General features: G+C 40.7%; 1 protein-coding gene across 44 annotated transcripts in view; it reads right to left on the reverse strand.

Moving 5' to 3' along the window:
* The window catches only part of para (sodium voltage-gated channel paralytic), a 386,365-nt gene that overhangs the window by 158,868 nt on the left and 203,977 nt on the right, over positions 1-23,520 (reverse strand). For 31 of the 44 annotated variants that reach the window (XM_083141023.1, XM_083141029.1, XM_083141055.1 and 28 more), the window contains one exon: positions 13,315-13,405. The exons of the other annotated variants lie outside the window; for them this stretch is intronic. The gene's annotated coding sequence lies outside the window, so the exon portion shown is untranslated. The remainder of the gene's footprint in view (positions 1-13,314; positions 13,406-23,520) is intronic. 44 annotated transcript variants of the gene reach the window in all.

The raw sequence follows: 23,520 nt of genomic DNA on the forward strand, positions 1-23,520 counted from the left end.
GTGTGATCACTTCACAGGACTTCAGCTTCCAGGTAGCCTAGCCACCGACGACAGACTGATTGCCAGAAACGTTTTCCATCCGAAATGAAAGCGGTTTCTTACGTGTGGTTGTTTTAAGTCCACTGTATGTTCAGATAGGCGAAATGGAACTGCAACTACAGTTTAAAGTGGAATCCGAACCACTATGTGCATCCGGCCGGTATCGAACCCGAGGCCACTGGATTACAAGGCGACGAAGTTACCACTACGCCATCGGAGAGGCCCAGTCCTGCAGACGGAACATGGATGTTAATGGCTAGGTACGAAAACATATCAACAATCATTTCGAACGCTCCTTATTTACATTCTATTCGCTAGTATTTATTAGCAATCAATTGTTTTACTTGGCTTGTTGTTCTGTTCTAATGATTCAGACACCTTCAGACAGGAGTTATCCAGAACTTTCCATCCGTAGGTGTAAGTTCATCTTTATTTAGCTATAAGTACGAGGGAGAGTCCAATTAAAACCTTAAAAGTTCGACAAAAATTACAGGACAGGTAAACAGCTCATATGTGTACATGAAGTATCGGCTGTTATTTACAAAACGACCTCAACGCTGCAACACTGATCAAGTGAGCTTCACACCATTTTTGTCATTTCAAAGATGGCGCCTCCAGCGAAAAGCAGTGGTTTCTTCCCCTCTGGAAGCTTAAACTTATGAAAATTCTACGGAAAATGACAATTCAATGTCTCGATGCATGCTTACCATGCCAGCAAGTTTACATATAGAGGAGGAAGTTCGACAATAGCGTCAGTCCACACGCAGATGGCTGGAAAGATTTTCGCGGTGACTGGACGTATATTCCAACTATCCTTCTTCTTGAAGAATACAAGCACTAATTCAGACTTGAAAATACATGTAGATCACCACTGGGTCTATGCTAAAATGCAGCAAACTTGTGCAACTTTACACGCAGAAATCTACTAGATAAAAAACAGAAATCAAATTAAGGTTTAATTTGACTGTCCCTTCTTTAAGTTTAGGACTAAAATTACCATAAATTAGGTATTTGTGAAAACTTTTATGAGGGTGTTAGGGAGTGTGTGCATAAATCACTGCCTCGAGAACGCTTATTTTTTCTTCCCTCTACCTGCGCTTGTTCTGTTCCCCGCGACCGAGGCATTTCCAGAAAGCCCGCCCGTTACGTAAGGGCCACCTCTCTTTCGGGATCTGCCAACGTTTGTTCTTGAAAGGACCCCGTCGCCCCCCGAGGTATTGATCTTAAGGGGATCCCCGAGTCGTATAAAATCCTCGTCGCTTCGGAGGTCTCCCCGCTCGCCCTGCCCGTCCCTGGCCGAATGACGTCAAACGTATGCGATCAATTTTTAGGTCGACGGCGAGAGGAAGACTCCGCTCCTGTAATTTCGCATTGCGGTGGCTGCTCGGAGGCAGAGATTCCACACAGGCAAAGGCTGTTCCATTGCAACGGACTCTCCTATAAGAAGTCAGGCTCCTTGCGTGGAACGTAGAGTCACCGGCAAAAAGAGTGGGACACCTACTATCGGATTAAAAATTATGGATACTCGAGTTTGGACTCCAATTAAAAATTAACCAGTAGACATAAAAACGAGTTGCATCAAAATTTAGCTTCAGTTCCTCGTTAATCTGTACACAGCGATGTCCGTTGAACCGTGAAAACTGCGGGCTGCCACTGCGAGTGGTGTTGCCACGTTCAACACACATCTTTACTCCGTTGAATAAAAATCTGCATAAAATCGGTTTCGCATTGGGAAATGACATAATAATGGATTTTAAGAGCAGATGCAAAGAGCTTCAAAACAAGACCAATATTGTATTCGTAGCACTAGGCAATACTAAGAAAAAGTTACGTAGAAATTTTCAGCGAAAAATGCAGAGACGATACCACGCAGGTAAAACAGCGATAGCAAAAAGTCAGGCTAGACCAGGCCTGCTCGGTAGCTCAGGGGTTAGAGCAATGGCACGGTATGACTCGGGTTCGAGTCCTGGTCCATCCTGCATTTTCGCTGAAAATTTCTACGTAGTACATCTCCTGTGTGTGCCTAATCTACAACAATCTAATCTACATCTCTACGCTGGGAGGAACCAGGCAACGTCGAAATCTACTGTTTCAAAGGCAATAGATCCCATTGCGGTAGCACAGGCAGAGACGATTCCACTCAGTTAAAACAGCGATAACGAAAAGTCAGGCTAGACTAAGGCGGCTCGGTAGCTCAGTGGTTGCCGGACCCTGTGGCCGAGTGGTTGCCAGGGGTCCCGGGTTCGAATCCTGGCTCGGACATGGATGTTTGTGATTTTCTGTCCTGAAAAGTCCTGAAATTGAAATATGAATGAAATGATATGAGTGAATGAAGTGTGATGGGGGATGCTTCCGCATAGGAGCTTTCCTTTTTTAAAACAAAAAGTGGTTAGCTCATCGCGCTGCAACGCTAGGGGTCCCGGGTTCGAATCCCGCTCGGGCTTGGATGCTTGTGCTTGTCCGAATAATGAGAACCAATGTCAATACAGTAAAAATTGACATGTGTGAAAGATTGTGAAAATGTGTGAATGACGGGGTATACTGCCGAATAGGGGTATTCCTTGATAAAAAAAAGTGGTTAGAGCATTAGCACGGTATGCCAGAGACCCGGGTTCGAGTCCTGGTCGAGCATGCATTTTTCGCTGAAAATTTCTACTTAGTACATCTCCTGTGTGTGCCTAATCTACAATAAGAAAAAGTTGTTTCGCAAAATTGAGAAGAACTTTTTTTTACCTTGTCATTGTGAGAGAATATCGTCGAATAACGGTAAGACTACCATCAGAAATACTCAAAAATTTCTAAGCGTTTGCAACAGAAAAAAATTATCATGAGACGTGTGTGGACGTTCGCTTGCAAGTTTGGTCGCAGTTGAAGATTATGTCACAGGAATGCGAGGAGTATCTTTCCAAAATACATCATTTAGATCCGAATAGCAAAGAGCAAAGCCTTCGCAAGAAAAGTTTTTCATCATCAGATGCAGCAGTGAAGGTTGCGGATGCAATTCTAAAACCTATGGATAAACGACTACCAGCATGTCTTTGAAGACTGAAAAAAACGCTGGGACAAGTGCATCGCATCCAATGGGGACTACTTTGAGAAAGTCCATCAAAATTGTGGGGATGAGTAAAGGTATGAGTAAAGGATGAATATTCACTGCTTCCAATTCTTTATTTGTCGATAATTAAAGAAGAGACAACGGAACAAAATATTGACCTGCTAATACTGTATGCAAACGACAAAATGTTGATGCAGATTATTTTCTTTCTGGAATTCCAGTTTAAATATTTCAGGTGGCTTAGATGGTAAGCCAATTTAGAAACTTCGTACGTTGAGACGTAGTACTTGGGTATATTATAATATGTCAAAGCCATGATTCCAATAAGTGTGATACGCAGAACCATTGAAGAACTTGCACATGTTACACTTTTTTTCTGCTACAAATTAATATTTGTGGTAAGTCTACATGTGCATGAGTAGTTTTCGTATAATTTTTGATACATCGTTATAGTATTGTACACATATATAAATATGAAGTGCGACATGCATACTCGCTCTATTTCGACAAAGGGTTTTGTAAGTTGTCCCAGTCAAATAAATTTGATATAGCTACTGTTTTATTATCCCATTCTGTTTACTATCTGTTTAGGTAATTTAACACGGGGTGTTAAATAACGACTTCCAACCAATTAACTGCAATGTTGCAGGCCTACAAGGCTCTTGTAGAATCCTCTGCAGGTTTTTTTGATTGATTTGCTTCATTTTAGTTCGCTATTTGTGCCACTTTTGGTTAATTTGCAAAGATGGGGATGAGTGATGATGTGATGAAATTGATGAATGGACACTCACAAAGATCCATTCCCAGGCCAGGATTCGAACCTGGGACCTCTGGCGTCGTAGCGCGATGTTCCGACCACTCCGCTACGGGGGCCAGCAATGCTCTGTAGGGTTGTGTGTGTTGTCCTGTATTTTGTCCTTATATGTGATGAGTGCCCCTCTACAGCCTCAGCTTTTAATTAGGTAAGGAACTTTTATTTATCAGAAAAGTGTTTATTTTAGCTACGGTAAATCATGTAATATACGTGGGACAAACTTCTTTCTAAAACTAGGGTATCGATAAAAGGTGGGCCATGAGCAGGGAATATAAAAGACAGTGACGTCATACACACTATCAGATATTAACAGACAATGGTTCACATCACTAATCTATGCCAGCCTGCATACTGTCCACACTGCAAGCAAGATAGATTTACAGTCGAGTCCCGTCGCCGCCTCTTAATCAAGGGGTCCCGGGTTCGATACCCGGTGGAGACATATAGTAGTTCAGAGCCCACTTTGAACTGTATGTCCAGTCCCGATTAACATAACTGTGCATAAAGTGAACTTAAAACACCAACTCAATCAACCTGAAACTGAGTGAAGTGGCAATACGATTTGCTAGTGCATTACTTCTGTGAAAAAATTCAACTTGACCACGACTTTAAAAAAACAATATTCACCATGCGGAGGTAGCAACAAAACTTGATTTTCTAAATATAGAAAGTGTCTCATTATATCTGATGGAACCGACATTCAGAAACAGGATGTACTTCCTGCTTTTTCATGTGGCGATATATTTAGAAAACAGCTCAGATGGAAAGGGACAGAAAAGTAGCGAGAGAGGAACGTTGATAGAGAAAGCGATGTAAATGCAGGGTGTTCCCGGAGAAAGCGGCAATACTTTGGGAACTGGTAGTACGGGTGATTCTAAGCAAAAAAGTTCATATGAACATGGCTCCGATTTTGAACGATAACGGAGATATGAACAGAAATGAAAATGATGTAGGAAAACGTCAACAAAAACAGTAACAAGTAAAACATATCAATGTAATGGTAATTGTGTAGTAAATACGAGAAGGGACATGCTGATACTAATCTTTATTGCATGAATTTGTGGTGTAGCAGTAATTAGTACACGATAATTAAGTAATGAAGCAAACAATAAATGCAGGAAAATGACATGCTGGTCAGTACTCACATGAACGAATGTAAGGAGGAAAAAGGCCACAGAAATGATAGCAGATCAGAGCAGATTCTCAAAAATACCACTACCAACATCTATGCACTTCTGAGCGCGTCGGAGGACATCTTATGTTGCACTACAAAGTTATCGATGATGTTCCCGGATTAACGCAGCAGCATTCATAATGCGAATGTGCAGTTCGTCCTTTCCTGGTAAACCTCCTGCTTCATACACCACCATAAACAGAAATCAAGGGGTTAAGTCGGGAGAGCGAAGTTGCCACGGAACCAGACCACTATCACGACAACGACAACGACCAATCCATCGATTAGAGTAGGTGGAATTCAGATTTTGAATGATCAACCTACTTGAATGAGCAGTTCTACATTTATTGCTTGCTTCATTACTTAATTATCGTGTACTAATTACTGCTACACCACAAATTCATGCAATAAAGATTAGTATCAGCATGTCCCTTCTCGTATTTACTACACAATTACCATTACATTGATATGTTTTACTTGTTACTGTTTTTGTTGACGTTTTCCTACATCATTTTTATTTCTGTTCATATCTCCGTTATCGTTCAAAATCGGAGCCATGTTCATATGAACTTTTTTGCTTAGAATCACCCGTACTACCAGTTCCCAAAGTATTGCCGCTTTCTCCGGGAACACCCTGTATATCGTCGTTAGAAACAACTAAAACGCATATCTCGAAAAATCATGATTTTTTTAGATATACCTTTTGGTTATTCCAACGACGATACGTGAGTGTGTGCAAAGTGTGTGTGAATATGTGTGCGTGCGTGTGTGTACTGAAGCCTCAGTTGTCCATGGTTTTTACAGCGATCGGCAGTGCTCATGCAATCCTATAAACTACAGGCTTAACTGTAAATCGCATTTCTTTTTAAAAAATAAGCATTTTTGTTATTTCAACCACGTCAGACATACATACATACACACACACACACACACAACACACACACACACACAACACACACACACACTGATACTGAGACAGCGAGAGAGATAGAGATAGAGAAAGGTACAGATCGAAGGGTTGATAAAGAAATAGATAGATAGATGGAGAGAGAGAGAGAGAGAGAGAGAGAGAGAGAGAGAGAGAGAGAGAGAGAGAGAGAGAGAGATTAACAGGAGGAGAGAGGGTGTTTTATAAGCACGAAATCGACGATATTTTCTTCAAAGAATGACAATAAACTGTTCATGAATGACTTCATTAAAATTTACTCATTTAATTCTTAATAGATATATAAACTTTAAACTATAAATGACAAAGGCATCAAACATCTTGAAGGGCAAATAGAGGTTAATAACGTCTTGACTTTTAAAGAATCTCCGAGTGTTTTTTGCTTATCTAAATTTTCTGGAAAAGGTAGAGAAAGACTGCTTACCAATTCACCCACCTACGTTGGTAAAAATAAATACCGCAGCGGAAATAAGAATCCCACGCACAGCTTCACGCAGCAAATGCAAATAAGAATATAAAAGGTCAATATCATAAAAGTTCCAACTCATCAAGAACTGCAACGGTATTTTGATGAAAAGTCCTAAGTAATAGTACAGACATAGCATTTTAATCCTCAACGTTTCCAAATAGATTTTTGCTTCCTTCAACTTTTTGTTAGCAGGGCAAGTCCACGTCCCTACTTCCATACTCAGTGCCGCAAATATACCTTTGTAAGGTTAGGGTCGTGGGAAATTACAGCTGAGTGAAGACATGGATGAATGAATGCATGGTGCTAACCACGTGGGGCGGGGAAGGATTTGGAATGAAGAGGTGAGCAGCTTAGAATGAGGCTGCGGTGTATATATGATCGAAAACACTCTCCTCTTATATGCTTGTTCGCTTCGTACATAGAGATTCAGGTCATTTTTATAATAATACTTAGTAGTCGCAGTAGTGAGGAGACAAGTGAGTGGAGAAGGTTATATAATTTAGAATTACATAATTTGTATTTCTGTCCAGGTATTATTAGAATAATAAAAATCAAGAAGACTTAGGTGGGCAGGCCATGTGATACGAATTGGAAAGGAAAGAAGAGTGTACAGGATTCTTGTTGGGAAACCTGATGGTAAGAGACCTGTAGGAAGGCCAAGACGAAGATGGAGGGATAATGTTGAGATGGACCTAGAGGAAATCGATAAGGATAGATAAGATTGGATTGATCTTGTTTAGATTAGGGACAGATGGAAGATCTGTGTTGCTTTAGCCATGAACCTTCGGGTTTAAGAAGACTAGAGAGTTTGTTAGTGCGTTTAGTAAAAATTGTGCTTGTAAAATTCTTTTTCCATTTTTTGTAATAGCTTCTTGCCTCACATTAATTGCTTTGGTTTATTCTCCTTCGCTTCTCTGCCACTTTTGGCTACTCGTGTAGATAAGGATGAGTGATGATATGATGAAATTGATGAAGGGACACTCGCAGAGAACGCGTATGGCCATGCCCAGGCTGGGATTCAAACCCGGGACCCCAAGGATCGTAGCGCGCTACGATAACCACTCCCCGCAGTGGTAGGCCCTACACACATAAAAGGTTTAATTTTAACAACATTACATATGTGTTAGTAGTTGTATGTTTAGGTTCTTCTCTGACTTTCCAGACTGGAGTCACCTTGTGTATGAATAAATAAAACAGAAGGAAAGAACGAGATGGCTCGTGACCACTAAAATGATTTGTATTTAGCGGTATTTAAAGAACAATCCTTTTAAAAAGCAGAAGCTAATCGGGATTAGATTACACATTGGACATGTGAATCGCCACCTAAAATTGAGGAGCATATCGTTCTATTACAATATGTACTATATTCATTCATTCACTGTTTTCTGCCCAGGGATTGGTCTTTCCTTGCAACCTCCGTGCTGTTCGATCTTGAGCCTTTCGCTTTGTGCATCGTAGGACCCATTAATTTTTACGTCGTCAATAATTTGTTATATTTATGTACTATAATGTTTCATTGTTATAGAAATGAGTCGACCTGCATGACGGAGTGGTAAGCATAGCGCGCTACGACGCTAGGGGTTTAGGGTTTGTATCCTGGGTATCCCTTCACTAATTTCATCACATCATCACTCATCTTCATTGTCGCGACGAGCCAAAAGTGTTAGAAGAGCGGCGCTAAATAATAATAATAAAGATTATTATTGAGATGAACATTGGGGGTGCTGAATATAATGAGATCCCGACAACAAGGGGTGCGCAAGCACCTCATTGCACCACCCTGGCACCCTCCGTGACTAACGATGAACTAGTGCCCTACATTAAAGTTCGGACTGACGCGAGCCCAACGGAGAAAGCAACGAGAGCGTGGCGACAGAATTTCCGCTTTGCTTACTGCAAACAGCAATTTCCAAACCGAACAATGCATCAGAGAACATCAACAAAGGCTCCCCTCTCGCACATTTCGCGATTCCCCTTTCTCTCTCTCTCTCTGTCGCCTCAGACCTCTTCCTTTATGACGGAACTCCCGGCACCTCCCGCGACCTCTTGACCTTTGAGAGCTGGGCGTCAAAGCGAATTTTTAAGTGTACTCTGGAACGAGTGGTTGTTTCATTGGACGCGCGTTGAGAGAAAGCGTTCGGCTGCACAGTTTCTTTCAAATACGATTTGTAAACGCTCGTGTACAAGTTACCGGTAGACAGTCCTGTAGCAGTTTACTTGATTCGTTTTAAACGTACCTGGAATTCTCACAGAACACTTCTCTTCTTTCTTTATGCGGCACTATACTGGCCTCATTCCCATTTGGCGGCTGGGAAACAGCGAATCAGCGATCAGTTGAATTTTCTTCGACTGACATCGGACATTTTCGTGCCACAAGGCACCCGAACGTTGCTGGACGAAACAAATGAGCGTCGGATACACAGCATGTTGCCAAATGTACTCTGTAGGACGGGGGGGGGGAGTTGATCAGTGGCGTTACTGTATAGAAGTTGTACAATAGTACACAAAACAGCCAAACACTGTACGAGCAAGCTAATAAAAACAACTGGCAACGTTGCAACAGGAGAGCGATGTTACCTCTACAGCTTTTACTTCGCAACTGAGATGGCTGACACTCATCGAGACACACACCTCCTAAGATGATTGGTGGATAGATGAAGCTACGTAGCAAAGCGTAGGTTAGCCGCCAGTTGGGCCTGCGGTCAGTATAGGACTCTTCATGAGTTCTGGCCTGTTCAACAAAGCTCAGCCATTCTACGGAAAGTGAGTCTGGATGTTCCAACAGCGCTTTCAAGGTGTCTCTGTTGGTTACCACTTCTAAGGATAATTGGTAAAAACACGTCCTAGACTGCTGGCCGTTAGTATTACATGATATGCTTCATTACTTTTTAACATGCTCTATGTACGTATGAAGCGATAATTGTGTTTCTCTAATACTTGTATTAGAATAAGTACATGTAAAGAAAAGCATTAGACAATGAATAATGTCCGATTAAAAATGGAACCATTGCCACTAACATTCAGACAAGTTTTCGTTTGATTGAATCGATTTTCATTCGCTTTTCTGCACTTTTTGCTAATCGCGAAGATGAGGACGAATAGTGATAAGATGAAATGAAGGGAAAATCACAAACACAAACGGATAACACAAAACATGAGCCCCACACAGGATTACACTGGCTGAGAGTCCAGACACCAGAGCCTCGATAGTCTACAAAATGCAGTCCACTACGTGGAAAGAGGTTGACATTTGGGTGCACATGGGAAAGTCACTCCTGACACCCCCAGATAAGAATTAGACAGGTTCAATGTCTGACCGGGGTTTGAATCGGAGATATCTGGGCTCGTAGAGCATTACTCTGAACACTCCATTACGCTGGAGACATAAAAATAATTCATGTTAATGTAGAGTTTAACCAAATGTGCTTCCCACTTTCAACAAATGAAAGCAACGAAATTATATCACCATACGGTTAAAGAAAATATACTCTCTCTAAATGTAACTTTTCAACAGACAATAAGTAAACAATGATAATGTTCAGTTAACATTATATGCTAATAAAGAAATGTGTCTCTGCCACCTCGTTCTAGCTCTCCTGTAGTTCTCGTAGCATTGTTCTGATGTTCTTGTTACATATTTTGTCTTGTCTTGCCTGCATTTATTTCTAATCTTCTCTTTTCATTGTCTTTGTGATATTATACAGACACAACACACAAAGTATTATAATATACTTTGACACTTTAGTGGCATTGCATTGGTCCATAGCACATCTTTCAATTGTTTATTTGCGTTTGTACGGATTTCTTCTCTCCTGTTTATTTCAGATTCTGCATCTCCTATCATACTACACAGATATTTTAAGCCCTGTGGCTATGAAAATCCTTAGTAATCTTTTTTCTGCTCATGTTTCTTGTAACTTCTAAAATTTCACTTTCCTTGCATTGTTTATCTCCGCTTTCTCGAGGTCAGACTTTCAACTATTAAAATATTTTGAATATCTTCTTCCGGTTCTCTCAGAATATTACAAATGTTATTCTTTGTTTTCAGGAAAGAGAATAAATCAGCAGCAGAAAATTAAGTTTATTTTCATTGTCTTTCGAAATTTACAATCTTAAAGGATATAATTAACAGTTAATGCAACAGTGGCATTAAATTTATTTTCTAGTGTTCAGTTCCTAAGAAAGAAGATCGGTAGATCACTTGCTGTTCCATACTATTTTATACTCTATCGTTTATCGCTATCCGTAATTTTATATCAGCACTTGATAGGTGTCGGTAAAATAGGGCTGTTCGCTTGGTGCTATGGGCTGAAGCAGTCGATCTTCTATTCGGCACGTACGGCTGCACTTGCAAAACGAACGAAACCAGATCGGGTTTTCTCGGCAGTTTCCGCCGGCCGCAGTCGAGAATCGATCCTTGCCTGGTGAATGCGAGGCCCGGAATCGCCCAATTTTGCGTGACTGGGCCGAGACAGGACCATGCGACGAGGGCTCTTTGCTGGAGTCTACGGCCACGAACACGGCTGGCAAGAAGTAATTCACAAGCATTTCACATCTATACTATTTTCCAGCCAAAATGTTTATAGCATCGTTTCGAGCAAATTTTGAAAATGTAGCCCCCTGATTACGGGCGTCAAAAGCCTCGATAAAAGTTCAGTCGCGAAAGAAAAACCTCATCCCATCCCGCTGTTTCATTGTATTGATGCATACGAAACAGGGGCGTATATAGAGTGCGTCCGGACCCACCGAAAATCACTTTGGAGCAAGGCCGCGCATATCGGCAGAGAAGGGGTGAAATCGAGTGAGCAGAGGGAAGCAGTACACACTTCTGGGAAGGCTGGTAACTGCAGTCGCTCTTTCCCCTCCACGCAATCCCATTCCCTCTCACGTGTTCATTGATTGAGCCGTCTCGCGTCACTATTTGCGCAGAGACTTGTTTCGTTCGCTTGCTCCAGAGACACCCGAGACAGAGTACAGAAAATCCCAACTTTCCTAACACCAAAGTTTCTACTTCCCTTCATTTCCCCTCCCTCTGGTTCAGAGACTAATTCAAACATAACAATGGTTTCGTACAGCAGATTCAAAAGAACTACACATAATTTATTCACTTCCAATTTGTGGGAAATTTATTCTGCAGACACAAAGAAGTAACATATACACAACTAACGAATAAAGTGCGTGGGAGTGTTAATAACAAGAAACTTGCTGAAAGAATGCACCCATTCGTAATTTCTTGGAACTTTTGTCGGCTTGAAATACTACATTTTTGTTTAAGAGCATACTATTGTTTAATAATCGTGATAAGATTCGTCTAGCTAAGTGAGAGTATCAGGGGGGCAAATGCCCCCTCTTGCCTCCCTCTTCCCCGTGCCCACGTCTATGCAGCGCAGTAAATATTATACGAGGGTTGGGGAGTATGTCATGGCAACCCAGTAATAATTCGACAATCGAAGGATGTATTAAAAATTTGTTATATACAACTGAAAGCGTATCCATTATGGATATTTAGTTGCTAGGAATCATGAAAGAAAACCCAAGTAACCCTGTGACATACTCATGTATTAATGTACAAGTTACAGAAACCTGTCTGACCCTGTGACATACACATGTGCACAAACCTTTCGAAGGTTTGTCATAATCAAAATATCCATAATGGATACTCTTTCAGTTGTATATAACAAATTTGTAATACATCCTTCGATTGTCGAATTATTACTGTGTCGCCATGACTTACTCCCTAACCCTCGTATATAAAGGATAAACTAATACATTAATCATTTGGGGAGCTTTGACAAACGACACGCGTCACTTGGAAACTAGCCTTCAGAAATATATGCAATCTTTCATACCGAATTGACATGACAAGCTGGCCCAGTCTAGTACACTCCACTTTTTAACACTACACTCGGTACCTGAAATCTCTGGAGCAAGCGAACGAGAAAAGATTCTGCGAAAGTATAACTCGAAGGAGCTCGACCAATGAGCGCGTGGGGGGAGAAGTGGGTGCGTGGAAGGAAGACGCGGCTGCAGCAACGTGTACAGCGTTACTCCACCTCGCTTTATCCACTTCTCTACTGTTATGCGTGGCCTTGCTCAACAGATTCCCGAGACAGATTGTAGGTGTAGTGCAGGTGCAGACTGTTGCAAGGAAATTTTGTTCAACCAACTGGACGCTGTACGCAAGAATAAAGATGTTAACGTTCAGATGATGGAACAAATGCCTGCCCCCGTGGCGGAGTGGTTAGCACGTTGTGCTACGACGCCAGGGGTACCGTGCTCGAATCCCGGCCTGGGCATGGATGTTTGTGAGTTTCCATTCATCATATCATTACTCATCCCCATCGTCGCAAATTATCTAAAAGTGGCATAAAGAGCAAAGTAAAATAAAGCAAATCAATCAATGTTCATTTAATTGTTTAGCACGTACCACGTGACCATATACCACACTATGCACCTCTCTAGAACGTAGGTCGAAAGCTACAGACGCGAAATACACTGCATGACATCAAATCAACAGAGTAGACAACTCGGTGTTGCAATTTGTAACCAACTAGACACGTGAGTGCAAAGAGAGTCATAGACGGGGCTACGTCATACATCGTGTCGCTTCCGTCTGTTGTTCGCTTGTACTCTATCCACGAACTCAGCACTGAAACAATGTAGGACAACAATGAGCAAACGTCAAATAACTTTCTAGTAATTTTATCCCTTGTTGAAGCTGCTAACTTAGCTTCAATGCCAAAACCAACATATCATGAACTTAAAATGTAAAACACACTACACTACGCCATTAACAAATATACTACAGACAGCTTACCACTGGTGCATGGGAGGTTGAGTCGAGGCTAAGATAATCAAGTTGACGCCATTTTCCGGACGAGGCAGCGTGGGGTGCAGTCGAGGCTTACCTGCAAGTAAAAAAAAATAATGATTAGGACATATAAACATAACTACAGCTTTTACAAAATCATAAATTTCTTTATAATTATCTCTTTATGGCTTATTTTGAGAAACAGGAAGAAAAGACATTGGTGGGCAGGCCATGTGGCACGAATGGGAGAGGAAAGAGGAGTTTACAGGATTCTTGTTGGGAAACCTGATGGTAAGAGACCTGTAGGAAGGCCAAGACGAAGATGGAGGGACAACGTTGAGATGGACCTAAGGGAAATCGGTAGGTATGGAAAAGAGTATATAGATCTTGCTCAATATAGGGACAGATGGAAGGCCTGTGTTGCTGCAGCCATGAACCTTCGGGTTTAAGAAGGATAGGGAGTTAGTTAGTTAGTTGGATGAAAATACATGATTTAGTGATTGAAATGAAATTTTGGAATACATCAATATAACCCTGTACTAAGAAAGCCACAAAATTTTGTGCCATGCGTAAACGCTGACTTCATATGGGAACACTCAGTGCACGTAGGAATTACACGCAGCATCACTGTGACTAGGCGCCAGCCTTCAACTATGCAGTTTCCGGTGAAAAGATAACCCCTTATAATTTCAGTTGAATAAGGGAATGAGCACTACAAGTCATACATTATGATTAATAGCATTTTATCTTAGACAAGTTGTAATATACACACGTGTATTTTGACATGATTGTGTAAATTATTTAATGGTCTTGTGTACAATTGTACGCATTAAATTTTATACCGTATAAAATAATGTCTTCAAAGTATATGCTCCATCCGGTACCATTATCTACTTTTTTGGACATTATTCTTTTCAAATAAGTACTACCCAAATCACTACATATGCTGTGTAATGAAAGTCTGGGGATATTATTAGAATAACTGTACGTTTCTATAACTGATAGTACAGACAGAATTTATTGTTGAATTATGGTGTCTACAATTGTACACATTTGTACTCGGAGATGAATGCAGCATACTCAGTCCTGTACTGCATTGCAGGTCTCAAGTATAAGTAGTTGCCTCAAGCAGCTCGGTTTGGTCATTATGAACAATGTTGTTCTTTGAAATCACTTTTTTAGTTATATTGTTATAAATGTGTAACATTGTTATTAAAGTTCATTGAGAATTGCCGTAAGAAAAATATGTGCGGTTTATGATAACAATATATGTAATTATGACAAATATTTGTAATTATAAGTTGAAAACGCACCATAATTACTGTAATTACATTTCTTACGATCTATTGCAATTATAGATTTCAAGAGCTAGTCAGAAAGATAATCATGTAACTTATACAGGTTGCAATTGAGAAAATGACAGTGAAACATAGTATGTAATTATTGTATTTTTGGATTTAGTGTAAAATTTAGAGTCCAGAGAGAGCTCATATGCGAAAATAGAATTTAATATGAAAAAAATAAAAACAGAATTGATAAATGATGGAAATTGAAAAAAAAACACTACACATTACATGTATTACATTGTAAAAAAACAACAATTGTATGAAAAATGAAAGTCTGTATTATCATTGCCCTTTGGTCGTTTTGTGTACAATTGTACAGATCATCCCGTTGCAATGGTAACAATGAAAATATTCAAGTAAGATGATATTTCATATTCATATGTTGCATATACACCATTTATACACAAAAATATTTTTTTGAAGATAACCCTTAATTCGGGACTGAAAGGGTTAAGCTTAATTTTACACTTTCAATTGATATCTTGTGGTTTTGTGCTCTCTAAAAAAAATACACAAAATAACTTTATTATACTCATATTGTAGCATACGCATTTTAGCTATATTAAATTGATACGCTCAGATGTATCTTCGCCTAGTGTTTTGACATAGGTAAGTTTTCTTTCCAGATGGGAAGAGTATTGAGTTGTTCAACCACGTACAGAAGGGAGTTGAACATCAGATATAACTAACAAGGCTTTGGTACCAGTAATCAAGTACTCATAGATAACACACAATAATTTTCAAAAGACAAAGAAAATTATAAATGAACCAAGAGAACTCTAAAAAGGATGATGTGACAAAGCAGGCTCCCTGAACAACCAAAATAAATGGTCATGTGAAACATGACAGACAAAATAACTTTTGGCAATCTCCATTAACATTATCCTCGCACGTTAAGTCATCTGCCATTTTGTTGCATGGTTTCGGTTGGCTCCCATATAGGCGATTGCTTTCTCCCAAAATCAACATCTATTATGTTGTTGTTGTTGTTGCTGATTTGGTGTTTTAAGTCCACTTTATGCACAGTAAGGCTAATCGGGACTGGACCTACAGTTTAAAGTGGGATCCGAACCACCTTTGCCTCCACCGGGTATCGAACCCGGGACCCCTTGATTACAAGGCGACGACGCTACCACTGCGCCATCGGGGAGGCCAACACCTATTATGAAACGCCCACCTACTATCTACACCGAGATATATAAATTGAAATTCTCTACAGGTTTTCCAGTAGAGTGAGTGTGGATATCTTCACTCCAGAGGGTTTCCTCCGAGAAAGAGTGCGGCAAATTATGTTATGGTCTATTAATTTTATGTGTGTTTTACTATGATATTGATGACTTCGGTGTAAAATAACCCAGTGGAATTCTTTCAATACATAAATGTCCCTCTGCGATTCTTGTAAGTGTGAAAGAACACCCGATTTATGAATTCTAGGTGAATTACCTTCACACTTTTAAATATTTTCCCTTACTTCAACTCTAGTTCAAAAATGTTTAATAAATTATTGGAAAAGCTGGTTCAAATGCAATGTTCTTCATCCTGTATTGTCTACTTATATTATCAAATTTCCCTTTTACGAGCAGAAATGTGTTAAAAGCCTGCTGTCGTCTATTATGAGACACGCCTTCACGCCACTGGGAAATTAACCTTGCTCCTATTAGACCTATTATTTTCCTTTGTTATCTATCACAGTTTACTTACAACTGGAATAGATAAGATATATCATTCACGCCAATCATAATCTTGAAAACACAATTACGATCATAATTAACGTGTACCTTTAACACGATACACGAACGCATCCATTAAAATTCACCCCAGTTCACTCGGCAAAACGTGAAAAACACAAAACTACTCCGTGGTCTGTTTTATCTCGCCATGTTGTTGACAACTCCATTCTTCCCTTCTCAAGCAGGGTCGTTAGGCAGGCATATAGTTTTGGTACAGCGAGTCAGAGGTGGTAGGCTATGGCAAAATTTGAAATTAGGAGCAAAACTTGTTTCACTAATGGGCCTTCCTTCTAAATAACGTTGCCTGTAACACACACACATAATATATATATATATATATATATATATAAAAGTAATGAACCATGAACGAACTTAACATAACATAAGAATGCTCAAGGCAGAGTACTGTAATATTACAAATCCTTTACGTACTTGTATATTAGCAATCACATCTATGTATTAAAAAGTTGGTAATCTTACCATATTTTAATGCATTAATAAATCAAAACGTGTCCTTGTTTCCAGCGCACGCGACGATTTCCAAATAGCGTGGAGGCGTTGGGTACAGCGGGAGAAGAAGCGCTGCCGCTTGTGAAACCGTAACTCCAATCGAAACAGACAGGTCGTCACATCATGCCCCGTAAAGGCCACCTACGTGTGTTTACGTTGCTTCCCGAGTTATGGTCCGGCGACACCTGCTTCTAAATTACAAACGAGGGCTGTGTTGGTCGCCTGCCGCTTCTTACGAAGACCCACGGCACTTGAGGGAGCCACAAGGCTTCCCCCGCCCCCTCCCCGCCCCACTGAGTGAACAGGAGTTCGTGACTCGTGGCTGGGAATGGATCCCTGCTTAGGAACAATGGAGAAGCCGGTTCTCCATCATAGCCTATAACGCCCCCCGGGAGTTGTTTTTTAAGGATATATACTTTAATTTACTAATCGGTTAAACTTACTAGTTTGTGAGTTTTAAAAGCCAGGACTCTTCTATGTAATTTACGAGTAAATTATATACTGACCCATTGCTCGAAGTGGAAGTTCCTAGCTGAGAGGATGTTGTTTTAAGTCCACCTCATGGACGGATTAATCGGGACTGGACCTACACCATAAGAGATTGAAGGTTCGATTCAGCTGGCTCCCCGACACGGTACAGTGGAGGGTCCGGCCCTTACAGAAAATGAAGATGTGTGAGACAGCCGTGTCCGATTCCAAGCTGCGTTAAGATGACTTCTTCTCTGCGGGAAGGACAGGACGAGGAACGCCAAGCACCAATGATGGGCTTGATAGCGCGAAGCTTGTTCCACCGTACCTCATTCTACTCTGCAAGAGACTTTGGTAAAACCAGATAGCATCATCATATAATAGAGGCTCCAATCCTTGCTGCTACAGAATAAAGAGATGTATTCCTCTATGATCTTATTTGCGGAACATACTGCATACAGAAAGCATGGGAGAATTTGAGCACGTGGTGCCGTAAACGCAAGTCTAATTTGTTTCCCTTGCTATTGTTTGTGTGCAGATATGCTGACCGATACTTGCAGCCGACCTTTAACATTTCAAGCGGTGTCGTGATTTGCATACAGGATGTGGGACTTTATTCTCCTTTTACATATCGTAAGGAGTTTCCCGCACGCGTGACGGACAATCGGGTTCATAGCGTTGTCGCTGGGCTCCGCACGCGAACAATCCCCGAGACCATTTGCAACATGAAGAGGCAGGAGGCTGCGTCGCTCGACGATGCTAATCTCCTTAGAAAGTTATCGGGGTACAGTGGCAAAGCTGAAATAATTTTCGAGCTGCGTGTACCCGCAGCGGTACAACGGTTCTTCATCGTGCCGGATCGGAAGGGAAGGTCACTTTCGTGGCTACCGTAAACTGTAGCAAGAGATGGAGTACACGTTCACCCGCCAAGCTACAGGTCAAACTTTCACAGACACGTCTAGAGCTGGAAAACACTGGCAAAGTGTAGCTCACACGATCGATTGATTTAAAATTTTGGGGTGCGTCGGCACATGTGGCCATTTGGCACCCTTTAGTGTGTAGCAGGGAAACTCGCCTTATCTAAAACCTTTCCCTTAAAATCAAACAAATAAGAGAGGCGTAAAGAGCCGCTTGAGAAAGGTTAAAAATGCAAGTTGTAAAGGGACAAACACAACACATTAAAAATGTAGGGTCAGTCTGGAAACTAGAGACATTGGCTAAAACACTGTCATCGTGTTCCCACTTGGATGACAAATCGTTGGGAAGGTTAAAACACTCTTAACGAACGCCCATACCCAGGCCGGGATTCGAACGTGGGACCTATTCACGAGAGTGGAAGAATTACAAACCACTACGGAAAGACAAGTGACTTGGTGAGGATATAAAGAAGTGGCTCTCAATCTTCCTGAGGTAGCGGTCCGGTATTTTTTTTTTTAAGTCGATGACCATATCAAACAATTTTACTCGTAAATAGTTTACTATTTCTTTTATCTCATACGTTAATTAATATGTACACTTGACATTTAATATTAACACAAATTATGGAATAATCAATGGTGAACGTAGATTTTTCCAGGTGGTAGCAAGTTCGGGCTGCAAGTTGCTTCACTCTTCCGGCCCCAACTCGAGAATTGCCTCGCGGTTGGAGTTCATATTTGTAGGCTGCACGAGTGACATTCCCCCTCAGCAACTTTGATTTATCACCAGGATTGGTGTTGGTTGGTTACCAGCTCGGGCTGCAAGTCACAAACTTCAGGAGAACCTCTCGCGCCTGTGTCCGACGGTCGCGAAACACTAACATAAAGGGCGGTGTACCAGGGATACACGAACAAGGCGGTAAAATTGCGAATGTAGTGGAAGGAAGTAGAGGAAGGAGTGAGATGGGAAGAAAGGGCAAAATTAATGTCCGGTCGGGAGGATGCAAAGGACAGAGTAGAGAACGACGATGAATCATCAAACAGTGCTATCAAGAGTGATGATTGGCCCAAGTGTTTGGATAAACACAGTATTGTCCTACTGTAAAATTAGGCTGTCTTGTTGGTTACATTTGCTCGCCTCTGACGATGTGGTATCGTAGCAACTGTATAGTCCGTCTGCGTTGGATGAAGTGGATGGCGTCTGAAGTGAACCTAGACGGGTAAGAAGGTTCCGTGAAGATCTTCCTCTTCTGACAGATCATCGAGGTTCCGAAATCTCCAGGCTTAAATGACGGTAAAATTACCACTCGCCTCCGTAACGGCGAAAGCAAGGGATTAATAGGCTTACTCTGAGACCATGCTTTCTCATGCCATAGGTTACTACCGATGTTCTTCAATACTGGTTCAGAATACATGCACATATCAACGTCCATTAACAATCTCCTAGGAAACGAAAAATCAATGGATTATTCAATAACCACTTTGCGGAATTACAAAATTGCGTCATGTACTAAAATTGACGTCACAACATAGAAGAGTAATTTGTTTCAGTCCTTGCATTTTGAATGTCCAGCTACTCAATTCTGGGTTAAATGTTGCATAGTTGGTCTCATTTATCGCACACCGTATTGAACATCGTCATCTACTGACCTCAGAGCGGAATACCTTCGTTGTTAGGCTATGCCTGTTAGGTTAAGAGCTATTGGCGTAAATAATGTATTTTTGGTCAAGCCCCGAAAAACTGCAGTGTTGTGAGTAGATGACCGTGTTCAATGCGGTGTGCAATAAGGGAGACCGTTGCATAGTAACGTCGCCGTAGCAAAGCTAATACTGATCCGAAATCCACATCGTAGTTCCTCACATGCTTCTACTTTGCGTTTCAACTGTTCACTCGAACGAGGCACGTCGACCCCGATCGAACAATACGCAAGGAGCAACACAGCATCTCTCCGGATTCTGTGTAAGAGCCACTGCATCGTCAGTTCCAGCAACGCATGACACTAAGAACTAAGTGTACCACTACTCTAAAAGCAGAGAGCCATTATGCTCCTTGTAATAGCTAGGGAAACAAATAACGAATCACGTCGAATACCACATGCACACACGTGTATCTGCGGTTCCTAGCCTTGCCTCCCCTCGCCGCTATGTATGTCTACGAAGGGGGTTGGGGAGCTTCTGGATATCCAGAGCTCTAAAAAGAATGAACCTGTGGTCCTTCCAGTCTGAAGGTTTGCTTCCTAGTGACGCATCTCTCTTCGATCTGAAAGCTCCATCAAGTGGAATCCTAGCGTAACCATTGTGTCTCCCCCCAGAACCTCTTGATTACAAGGGGGAAACTTTAGCAATTATCTATCGGCAAGGAGGTATTATTTTTCCCATTGCTCAAAATGGACCGTAACGACGTTCCGGTTCCTGAATATCTGGAACCTTTCCGTTCCGAATCGTCAGAAATGGAAACGGACCTTTCCTGTTCCTTTAATATTTTAGATATTCACTCAATTTTCTTCTTTACTGTGAAATAAATTGTTAACATCCCTTAATACTACATATTATTGCATTCATATAAGTTTCCCCTCTACGTAAAGTTACGTTGTATGGAGCTTAGTAGAGTATGATGGCGTCTATGGGGAAAACTGCCTTTATATTTTTGGACCTCGTGGTTTTTGCAAAGTAACAATATGAAAATATCTTTCAGTTGGGCAAATTAATTTTTTAATAAGTAATATTAAGGCAGAGTATTGATGATATGTACATTTAATGAAAAATTTTTCGCTAGTTGGGCAAACTGACTACCATCCACGATTTTTGTCTGTTTAAATTTTTTAAAGAGGAATAAAATTCCAGAAGACTCGTGTCATATGTATTGATACTAATTTTTGTTTATGTAAATATTTTAATGTAAACCATTATTAATTTAATACAGTACATCATTTCACTAGTCGTTTCTCGTCGCTATAACAACCAGGGAAATAAAAGAGAACACAATGTTAACGAAGATAAAGCGTTCCGTTTCGTGAAAATTTCCATTGGAGCCCTGTATTTGTCACATTATCGTCGCTTGTAGTCAAGTCTCCCGGATGCCGGCCGATATTGTTAATCAAATGCTTTAAAGTAATTATAATTCGGACTGACGAAGTAATTTAGTTTCTGGGTAATATTTACTGAGCGTGAGTCTTTGCGAACAAATTTACGGAGGGTATTGATGAAAGTTTAGGGTGTGTTAGGGAATGTGGGGGCGTTTGGATAAATCCCTGTTACCAGTGGCGTATGCTAAGTCCAAGACATGTATGGGCTCTCTCACTATGACGCATGGCTATGGAAGGAGAAGAACCTGAACACCGTGTATAAATGGATACACACAAACATTTTGCTCGTTCTCGGTGTTTTCAAGGAAATATCGTTGCCATGCCAACGGCGGCTAGGTTGCCAACTCCTGAGAAATCAGGTTGCCAACTCCAGAATTACCATCATCTAACGAGTAATTTTATTCACAATTTATAATATATTTCTCTTCTGTATTCTACTCTCTAGTTTTCAGGCTTCGAAGATAGCATAGCTAGCCTCGAATATACGTCCTGACTGTTACACTGCACTACTGCTATATATGTATTAAGCATTAGCTGATAAGAAAATTGGACACACACACACGCGTTCACGTTTGATTCAGTATTGCCAGCTGACCCATTAACAGCGGAACACACGTCCACAAATAAGCTAAAATTTTCCAAAGTAGCAAATCTTTTCACCCATACCGTTTTCACAATACTTTAAAGTATCCTTTGCTCTAGAAATCGTCGCTGAAAATAGAGGACAAAGCTATGTTAACTTAATATAACTTTTGTATTTTTAAGTCAAGAATGAAAACGTTGTATTTTATTTTAATTCAAATGCGTGTTCTTTTTCTGTAAATTACTGAGAAGTTGTAAGTCTACATAGCACAATATTATTGTCCGGAAAAAAAGTATTGCTACAAGTCTTAAAAATAATTACAAAATATAGTCCGAAATTCCATTTACACGAACCGCCATTTTGAGTCCCGAAAACAAGAATAAATAATAGATTTAGATATAAATTTCTCCGGCAGTTTCAAGCCCTATTTATTTGTTTAGAGGTGTTCATTTCATGTTTTTATCCCCTTGCTGAAAAGTGAAAATTTCTATTTTACCGACTATTTTGGCATTTTGGATCACTGTGTGATGGAGGTACAGTGCTAAATCGTTCAGATTGTGCTTCGAACTCTAGTAAAGATAAGCAAATATGAGCAAAACGTGGGCTTGAAACAAACATTGTCAAGCGACTAGAGCAAGATTGTCCTTCTCTTAACCTGCACGTTGATTTAAACCGCACCCTACGAGCGAGCTGCCATCGGAGCACAAGAGGAATGGAGCTCACCTGAGTTTTGATGCTGCTGGACTCTGCAAAGGTATGGAGTGTCGGTTTCCGGTAACCGATGTTTATTGTCGAAGCTCCAATCCAATTATCAACACGTGGCTTCCACAACAAAGCACCGAAGGCAATCGTGGTGCAACATTCTTGCAACGGGAAATCGGGAGTTCACTGCGCATGCGTGTCACAGGAGATCAGTGGAGATAGGATCGCTGGACAATTAATCACACTTCCGGGGCATAGTAATGGACAGATTCTTCATAAGCTTAGAATCTCCTCCATTCATCCAGTTCATTAATGAGATCTCTCACGTGAACTGGTGTTGAACTGGTGTTACGGAATGAGAAACACTAGAAAATTTCAGGAGAGACGGACAAGTTATTTTAGTCCAATTGACTGATATAATTTTGACAATTTTACCTATTATGAATTTATGTTGTTCAATTTTTTTTGTAGAGCACATTTATATGGTGTAAAACTAAATTATCGGCAAGCCTACACCTAACTTCAAATGCAACATCCGGGAGTTTTGACAGCATTTGTTCAGGAGAGGTTACCGTGGTACTCCGAAATCAAGGGTCCTAGATTCCAAAACTGAATAAGGCATGGACGTTTCATTATTCCTGTTCCTTCAGGTTTTTCTTTTAAAAAAACAACGTCGTGATTAACGTATGGATGCAGAAATACGACTAAAATAACCCAAATATATATCTTTTAATATTTCATCGACTATATGCTTAGGGTGCAATGTTATTTTTCAAACAAAATAAATGTGTCAATAGTAGGTTCTCTTAACGTTATGATTGAATGATTGATTTGGTGTTTTAAGTCCACTTTATGCAGAGTAAGGCTAAT

The sequence above is a fragment of the Lepisma saccharinum genome, chromosome 19, assembly GCF_977018435.1.
Source record: "Lepisma saccharinum chromosome 19, izLepSacc3.1, whole genome shotgun sequence".
NCBI lineage: Eukaryota > Metazoa > Arthropoda > Insecta > Zygentoma > Lepismatidae > Lepisma > Lepisma saccharinum.